Genomic DNA, 7,158 nt, shown 5'->3' with positions numbered 1-7,158 from the left:
GCAGCTGAATTCCCGAAAAATAAACGACCCAATCAAAAAATGGGCCAAAGAACTAAACAGACATTTCTCCAAAGAAGACATACAGATGGCTAACAAACACATGAAAAGATGCTCAACATCACTCATTATTAGAGAAATGCAAATCAAAACCACAATGAGGTATCATTTCACACCAGTCAGAATGGCTGCTATCCAAAAGTCTACAAGCAATAAATGCTGGAGAGGGTGTGGAGAAAAGGGAACCCTCTTACACTGTTGGTGGGAATGCAAACTAGTACAGCCACTATGGAGAACAGTGTGGAGATTCCTTAAAAAACTGGGAATAGAACTGCCATATGACCCAGCAATCCCACTGCTGGGCATATACACCGAGGAAACCAGAATTGAAAGAGACGCGTGTACCCCAATGTTCATCGCAGCACTGTTTACAATAGCCAGGACATGGAAGCAACCTAGATGTCCATCAGCAGACGAATGGATAAGGAAGCTGTGGTACATATACACAATGGAATATTACTCAGCCATTAAAAAAAAATACATTTGAATCGGTTCTACTGAGATGGATGAAACTGGAGCCCATTATACAGAGTGAAGTAAGCCAGAAAGAAAAACAACAATACAGTATACTAATGCATATATATGGAATCTGAAAGATGGTAACGATAACCCTATATGCGAGACAGAATAAGAGACGCAGATGCATGGAACAATTTTATGGACTCTGAGGGAGAAGGTGAGGGTGGGACGTTCTGGGAGAATGGCATTGAGACATGTGTATTGTCATATGTGAAACAGAGCACCATTCCATGTTCGATGCATGTGACAAGGGCTCGGGGCCGGGGCAATGGGATGATCCAGAAGGATGGGATGGGGAGGGAGGTGGGTGGGGGGTCCAGGAAGGGGAACACATGTAAACCCATGGCTGATTCATGTCAATGTATGGCAAAAACTATTACAATATTGTAAAGTAATTAGCCCCCAACTAAAATAAATAAATTTATTAAAAAAAAAAAGTCCTTTGTCCATTTTTTAATTGGGTTGTTTGAGTTTTTTGTTGTTTTGGGGTTTTAGGAGTTCTTTATACACTCTGGATTTTAATCCTTTATCAGCTATGTGATTTGCACATATTTTTCCCATTCTAGAGGTTGCCTTGTCATTCTGTTGATAGTACGCTTTGATGCAGAAAAGTTTTAAATTTTGAAGTCTAGTTTGTCTATTTTTCCTTTGTTGCCTGTGCTTTTGGTGTCAACCCAATCCCATTAAGATTTCCTCCCATATTTTCTTCTAAGAGTTTTAGAATTTAGCTCTTATGTTTAGATCTTTGATCAATTTTGAGTTAATTTTTATATATGGTAAGAGTCCAACTTCATTCTTTCACATGTGGATATCCAGTATTCTTGGCACCATTTTTGAAAAGACTGTCTCTTCCCCACTGAATCATTTTGGCATCTTTGTCAGAAATTATTTGGCCATGTATACTAGAGTTTATTTCTGGGCTCTCTATTCTGTTCCATTAGTCTATATGTCTGTCCTTATGCCAGTATTCCACCGTTTTGGTTACTGTAGCTTTGCAGTAAGGTATGAAATCAGGCAGTGTAAGTATTCTGACTTTGTTCTTCTTTTTCAAGGGTATTTTGGCTCTTTGAGCTCCATGAATTTGCATATGAACTTTAAGATTGCTTTTCCTATTTCTGAAAAAAAAAGCTATTAGGATTTTGATACAGATTGCATTGAATCTATAGATCTCTTAGGGTAAATATTATCATCTTAACAGTATTAATTCTTTCAATCCATGAGCATGGGATATCTTTCACTTTACATGTCTTCTTTCATTTATTTCAGAAACATTTTGTAGTTTTCACTGTACAAGACTTTTGACTCCTTGCTTAAGTTTATTCCTAAGTACTTTATCATTTTTGATGTTATTTTTAATGGAATTGTTTTCTTAATTTCCTTTTTGGATTGTTTGTTGTTAATGTATAAACACATAATTGATTTTTTGTTGTTGATTTTGTATCATGCAACTTTGCAGAATTTGCTTATTAGTTGGTTCTAACAACTTGTTGTGGAATCTTTAGGGTTTTCTACATATAAGATAATATCATCCGCAAATGGAAATAATCTGACTTCTTCCTTTCCAGTTTGGATGTCCTTTAATTCTTTAAGCATGATTTCCTTCAGTTAAAAAAAAGACACATCCCTAGTTCCAGGAGTTTTTATTGATTCTTTAGGATTTTCTATGTGGGCAATCATGTCACCTGGGAACAAAGACATTTTTATTTCTTCCTTCCCAAATTGTATACATTTTTTGTCTCGTTGCATTAGATAAGTCTGCTAGTACAATGTTGAATAGGAGTGATGAGAGCAGACATCACTGCTTTGTTCCTGATGTTAAGGGGAAAGCATTTAGTTTCTCACCATTAATTATGACATTAGCTGTAAGTTTTTTGTAGATGTTCTTTATCAAAAGAGTTTTTATCATGAACTGATCAACTACTTTTTCTGCATCTATTGATTTGATCATATACTTTTTCTTCTTTAGCCTGTTGCTGTGATAGATTACATTAACTGATTTTTGATGAACATATTTTGTAATAGCTGGTTTAAAGTCTTTGCCTAGTAAGTCCAACCTCTATTCTTCTTCAGGGACAGTTTCTATTGGTTATTTTTTCTGTGTAAGGGCCATACTACTTTTATTTGCATGTCTCATAATCTTTTGTTGAAAACTTGACATTTCAATGCTATAATGTGGCAACTCTGGAAATCAGCTTCTCTCCCCTCCTTAGGGTTTGGTTTTGTTATTGCTTGTTTTAGTTTTTGTTGTTTGTTTAGTGACTTTTCCTAACTAATTCTGTAAAGTACATTTTCTGTCAGGTGTGGCTACTGAATTGGATGCTTCAATCAGATTTCCTTAAATGCCTTGAGTGAATAATCATCAGTCCTTTAATGAGAGGCTGTGTGTGTGTGTGTGTGCATGCGTGTGCACACACATATGTATGTGTGTTGGGGCACTCTTTCAATCCTCCAGCAGTTTGCAACTCTGCTTTAGCGATCATTTTCTACCTCTACCAAGCCCCAATGTCAGTCAGAGGCAAAAATGTAGGGCCTTTTCAGGTGTATTTTGTGCATGCACACAGCCCTGATAATGCAAGTGGCCTTCTAGATCCCAAGTAATATGATATTTCTCATTCCCCAGATCTTCCTTTTACATTTTTTGACCAGATAGTCTCTTGTTTGCCCCAATTGCTACTGCTGCTATGGTATTAAGTGATTGTTACTGGTTGTTTTCAACAAATGCTCTAGAAGTAGGAACTTTCCCACTGAGTGAACTCTGAGCCAGGTTAAATAAAAACTCTGTGAATGCTTTTCCAAGGAACTGCTAGACATGTCAAGTAGAGACAATTCTCTAAGAATTGGGCTTTTTGAGGATCTTCAACCCTAGTATGGTCCCTCTGGGTGCTACTAGGGTGCTGGTTTTCCAGACTACTATGGAGCTTGGTAGAAAGAGATGGGAGCAGGACAAATTCAGACATCACCATTTTCACTGTTCTTACCAAGAATCATCAGGCTTTTTTTTTCCCCCAAGTAATGCTCCTCATATCATTATAAACTTTTGGTTACTTTCCAGGGTTCTGAAAAAGTTTATTTTAACCATTTTTTTTTCTGGAGTTCTTACTACTTTTAAGGCATAGCAGATTTTTTGAATCCTTTACCCCACCATTCCTGAAGTCCTGCTCTGAGTGACTCTGGATAGACAGACATCTGTGAATGAACATGAAAAAGATGGAGATATGAAAGTTCATGACTTAAGACTAGCAAGTGACCCTGAGTGACTAGATCATATGGAAAGTGAGGAGGATGTATATTATTCACAGCATTCTTCATGTTGCATGTAACTCAAACCTAAATGACATAGGCATCAGATTTTTTTAAAAGAAGGATATTAATCAACTCACAAAGTTGATAAGCTCATGAGTATGTCTAGCTCCAGGTGCAGCTGGATCTGGAGCATCAGGCAATCATTAAGAGTCAGTCTTGTGCTCTCTTTCTCTCAGTTCTGCTCTCTTGTGATTACAAGATGGTGGCCAACAGTTCCATGTTAACATCCTCAAAAATCCAAGTTCAATGTAAAGAGAAATGATCTCTTCCTAACAATCCTGTCAAAAGTCCCCAAACTAAGTTTCTAAATTAATTGTGCCCATTTCTAAACTAATTGCTGTGGCCAAGGGAGATGGAGCCAGGCCTGAATCACGTGCTCTTCCCTTGAGCCAACAGTACAGTCAGCCCCTAACTGAACCACAGAGACTGAGCAGTACAGTCAGCCCCTAACTGAACCACAGAGACTGAGCATGGGAGTAAGGTAGTTCCTTAAGGATTATATAGATTATCTTACCAGAAGATGGATAATTTAGTGTGTAGCATAGGGAACCATATTCAATACCTTATAATAACTATAATGAAAAAGAATCTGAAAAAATATATGTAATATAATATAATATAACTGAATCACTTTTCTGTACACATGAAACATTGTAAATCAACTTTGCTTCAATAAAAAACAATACTTTTTAAAAAAGAAGTTGGGTAACAAGGGCTAATCAAGCAAAAACAATAAATGTACTCCCTATCCCTGGTGGCTCAGATGGTAAAGCGTCTGCCTACAATGCGGGAGACCCAGGTTCAATTCCTGGGTTGGGAAGATCTCCTGGAGAAGGAAATGGCAACCCACTCCAGTATTCTTGCCTGGAAAATCCCATGGAGGGAGGAACCTGGTAGGCTCCAGTCCATGGGGTCGCAAAGAGTTGGACACGACTGAGCGACTTCACTTTCACTTTCATGAGAAGTGGTAGAAGCTGAAACTAGGAAGCTCTAGAGAGAACTTGCCATTTCAGGCATCACCCACAGCCCTGACAAACCACTCAACAAACATTAGATGAGGACTTGCTTTGTGGCAGGGTCTGTGCTGAGCACTGGGATACAAACTCTGAAGGAGGCTGTAGTCTAGTTTTAGACACTCAATCTACAATAAGTTCCCTGCTAAGACTTTGCCAAGACATCATTTTGTTCAAATCTTTAATTGCCTAGACTAGGAAATTGGTGCTCAGCAAATTAGTGACAGAGCTAGACCGAAGACCAAGTTGATCTCTTTGTACTATAAACATGGACCACATTTATTCTTCAAGTTGTCTTTTCAAGCCGCCTCTGGGAGCCTTCCCAGAGTTCCGATACCCCTGCTTGCACCTCCAGCAGAATACTTACTGTCCCTGAGTTGACTCTAATTAACCCTTTCTCTTGGTTCAATGTTGAATTTTTTTTCCCTTTCTGTCTTGCTTTCTGTCCAGCCCCAATATGTCTGCCTCCTGTCTGTACACTATTGAGTATTGCATTCCACCTTTTGGAGAAGGAAATGGCAACCAACTCCAGTATTCTTCCCTGGAGAATCTCATGGACAGAGGATCCTGGCAGGCTACAGTCCATGGGGTCGCAAAGAGTCGGACCTGACTGAAGCGACTTAGCACTCACACACGCATGCACATTCCACTTATTCTTGCTAACCATTAACATTCATTTGCAGGTAGCTGCTTTTACATGGGAGAAGGCAATGGCAACCCACTCCAGTATTCTTGCCTGGAAAATCCCATGGACGGAGGAGCCTGGTAGGCTGCAGTCCATGGGGTCGCTTAGAGTCGGACACAACTGAGCGACTTCACTTTCACTTTTCACTTTCATGCATTGGAGAAGGAAATGGCAACCCACTCCAGTGTTCTTGCCTTGAGAATCCCAGGGACGGCGGAGCCTGGTGGGCTGCCGTCTGCGGGGTCGCACAGAGTCAGACACGACTGAAGCGACTTAGCAAGTAGCAGCAGCAGCAGCAGCTTTTACATGGGACCCTCTGTGCACAGCCCACAGAGGCAGATCTCAAATATGGTATGAACCAACGGGTGTTTGTCACACCCCACTGAGGAGCATGGAAATCCCTCTGATCCCCAGGGATGCTCCCTGATGGGCAGAGCTGTCATTCTTCCCACTCCTGCCCTAACCAAGGAGAAGCGATATAAAGAAGAGATCACAGAATCACTCTGGGTGTCACCTGAGTACACTGACTCTGCCCTCCTCAGGATCTCGAGGAGGATAGAATTTGGGGCAGTGTTTTAGTCATTCAACATCAGAACGAGGTAGTTACTTAAACCACTTCATCTAACTACTCACTCTTATTTGACATATGGGAGACTGAGGCTCATAGAGAGAAAAGGACTTGCCCAAAGTCACAGAGGAAGTTAGTTTAGTCAGAAATGAAAATTTTAACCCATAGTGTCTGGACGCCTTCCACGGGCTCTTTCCTTGCCACCCAATGTCTCCTGCAAGAGAACCTTTTCCTTACTACAAGGAAGCACACAGCTGAACCTTTCTCCTTATCCTTATCATCCCTTGCCCTGCCCATCTGTCTATCTTGCATTCCCACCCTGCATCTAGTGGAATTGGGATTGGGATCTGACCCTGAAGCAGTGTTGCTTCAGTTCCATGTGGCTCTTTCTTGGGAGTAGAGGACCAACTATGGTTGAGGGGAATTGTGGCCAACTGTGGAGATGAGGATAATGGAGGGGTCATGTGGAGTAGGGGGAATAGGGTGGTGATGAGTAGCAGGTATTGACAGCCTACTTTGTGCCAGGCATCACACCAGACACCTCATATTCTCTCACTAGCCTTAACACTTTGGATAAGTAAGTGTTCTTTTCCTCATTTTGCAGATAAGAAAGTTGGAACTCAGAGAAGGCAAGTGACTTGCCTAAGGTCACATAGCCAGTAAGCAGTGGAGCAAGGATTCAGATCCAGGACTGTTGGCCACTGGAGTCTGAAGTCTTTATTTTGTTTCTCTGGAAACTCCAGTTCTAGACTGGGTCCCAGTCAGGAGCTCAGAGCTGAAGGTCCATCCTTCAGACCTTTATGTACATACCCTGTGGGAGCAGCAGGTCTAGACCAAGCCGCAGCAGGCCCAGAGCTCCAGAAGGAATGTCGGTGGACTTCTATACTTCCTGGCCCAGGGCCTCATTTCTCTCCATCCCAGGCCTGTAGAGCTGGACTTATTTTCAAGGCTAGATGAACATTTTCCCCATAGAGTGTGTATAGTCCACAGTCGAGCCAAATGGAGGGCCCCCC

General features: G+C 41.1%; 1 non-coding gene across 1 annotated transcript; it reads left to right on the top strand.

Moving 5' to 3' along the window:
* The first annotated feature begins 4,627 nt into the window (after positions 1–4,627).
* On the top strand, positions 4,628–4,699 carry TRNAC-ACA (transfer RNA cysteine (anticodon ACA)). Its single transcript has one exon. It is a non-coding gene; the product is annotated as a tRNA-Cys (tRNA).
* The last annotated feature ends 2,459 nt before the right edge of the window (positions 4,700–7,158 follow it).

This window comes from Giraffa tippelskirchi, chromosome X, assembly GCF_054371585.1.
Source record: "Giraffa tippelskirchi isolate mGirTip1 chromosome X, T2T-mGirTip1v1.2.pri, whole genome shotgun sequence".
In the NCBI taxonomy this organism is placed as follows: domain Eukaryota; kingdom Metazoa; phylum Chordata; class Mammalia; order Artiodactyla; family Giraffidae; genus Giraffa; species Giraffa tippelskirchi.
This window is presented reverse-complemented; position numbering and strand designations above follow the sequence as displayed.